The sequence below is a fragment of the Carassius auratus genome, chromosome 37 (assembly GCF_003368295.1).
Source record: "Carassius auratus strain Wakin chromosome 37, ASM336829v1, whole genome shotgun sequence".
NCBI classification, from domain to species: domain Eukaryota; kingdom Metazoa; phylum Chordata; class Actinopteri; order Cypriniformes; family Cyprinidae; genus Carassius; species Carassius auratus.
Genome location: NC_039279.1, coordinates 3,138,653 through 3,140,884, shown reverse-complemented (window position 1 = coordinate 3,140,884; position 2,232 = coordinate 3,138,653). Strand labels below are relative to the sequence as shown.

General features: G+C 32.8%; 1 long non-coding RNA gene across 1 annotated transcript; it reads right to left on the bottom strand.

The window, feature by feature from the left end:
• Positions 1–647: 647 nt before the first annotated feature.
• Positions 648–2,003, bottom strand: LOC113056523 (uncharacterized). Its single transcript, XR_003277697.1, has 3 exons — positions 1,963–2,003; positions 773–840; positions 648–676 (listed from the first exon to the last, which is right to left on the bottom strand). It is a non-coding gene; the product is annotated as an uncharacterized LOC113056523 (long non-coding RNA).
• Between the last annotated feature and the right edge of the window lie 229 nt (positions 2,004–2,232).

Genomic DNA, 2,232 nt, shown 5'->3' with positions numbered 1-2,232 from the left:
CAATACTTTTTGTATGCAAAGAAAACAAAAATAAGGATTTATTCAACAATTAGTCTTCTCTGCGTCAGTGTAGTGCCATTTTTGAAGAGTATCTGTTGGACACACACTACATAGCCTGTTCTGTGTCAGCTGGGTCACATGGACACGCTTTCTATGTTTATTTACGCTTTGATTTGAACGAAAACAGCGTATCCGTGTGGTGCGGCTGACATAATCAAAAATAACGTCTCTGTTGAATAAAGTTGTTCTTTTTGTTTTCTTTGCATAAAAAAAATTATTCTTGTAGCTTCGTGAAATTACAGTGGAACCACTGATGGCAGATGGACTATTCTGACAATCCTTTTCATACTTTTCTGGGCTTAGACAATGTTAATTGTTTGGCAGTCAGTGGGACAGACGCAAGCCTCCCGGTTCTCATCTGACATATCTAAAATTGTGTTCTGAAGATGAACATAGCTTTTACGGGTTTGGAACGACATTAACAGTTAACAGTGATGAATGACTACATTTCATTTTGAATAAGTAACGTTTTTCGCGAATGAAATTACTTAAGTAAAACTTCTTACCTTTGAAAAAATTAATGTGTGCAAAAGATGCCTGCTCCCGGGACGCACAATGTTGAGGTATGAATTCACAACCATCTGACCCTCAAATAGTCAAAAGCCACTGGGTGGACCTTAAATTAATAAATATAAGCAATAATGTAACCTACAATGCAGTATGTAATCTAAATTACAAGTTTATCAAATTATTTAAATAATTAATAAATTACCTAATAAAATCAGCTTCAGAGTCTTGAAGCATCGAACATTTCTCCACATCATCTGATATTCTTTGCACCTAAAAGAAATAAAGAAAATAATCTTGTGATTTCTTTAAAGCATTATGTATTGTAAATGAGACCAAAATTAACACCCCAAAAGGCATATATATTAGAATAAACAAACTATTATAAATTATATAATTTATAATTATAAATTGTAATATTACATTGTAGGACTGTACCACCAATCAAATTAAATAATTAACAGTGCAAAATTATATGAAATTTGAAAATACAATTAATAAATGTTGGAAAAATGCAAAGCTGCTTATTAAACCTGAAACTAATCCGCCATTAGGTGGCAGTAAATAACTTAATGAGGGAATCAACTGAGTCATTCATTGATCCGTTCAAAAAGATGAATCATTTAGCTCAAGTTTGGAGAGTTTTGATTTGAGAATGAGCAAAATAGTTTTGCTTTGGTCTTTGTTTGGAACTATATTCGTCGGTGAAATACAACAACAGTTAATATTGTGTCTAAAAAAGTAAGTAACTTGTGAACTAATTGTTTATTGAACTATGTATTTGCAATCGTGATACTCAGCAAAACAGCTCACTTGTGATGCTTCTTATATGTTATAAATAAACTCAACAGTTGAACATTTAACTTCCCTCATGTGTTTTCTGTGAGTTTATGTGTGCTGTTAAGCTTTTTTGATGTTGAATGAAACGTTAATATAATCAGAATCAGTCTCGCGTTTCGATGCTTCCTCAGTCTTTTTTTTTTTTTTTTTTTTTTTTAATCAGACGAACTTGTCCAGTCGGGCATGTAAAGATGTCTTTCATTTATTATAGTAAGGCGTCGAGTCAATATGGGATAGTTGAACACATATAAACGAATGACATTTCAAATGTTGCTGTTCGTCAATTATTTAGATAGATAGTAACGTTAGTTACTATGACAATCGTTCGCATTAGGTAAACACTACTTTTAAATGCTCTCAATAAGAACATTGTACTTCCAAAAATCGAACATTTGGCGTAACTATGCTATGATAGCAATTCCCAGTTTACTGCACAGAAGTTACCAAGGCCACTAAATGTCAGGATAGGAGGCTATTGTGACATGAAATCGCTTATAGATTAACTTAAATAAATATAAAGGGTTATATTTCTTAAGTATAATTAAGTGAACTTACCAGGAATTATGAATAAAGCCTCTTATCTTCAATCGTTCTCGAGCTGCTCCAGTCGGCTGGGTTTCTGAATTTGAATGATGCGCGCGCAATCCCATAATGCCACACTACAGTAAATTAGTGTAGGAAACACCTGCTTCCTGTAAATGAATTACAGTTGACGTGGAAATATACTGTTAACAACTGTAAAACCTTATTTGACCCATAATGCATTGCGAATTACAGCTGCATCTTGTAAAATGTTTATACAGTAAAATTCTGTAAAATTTTGCT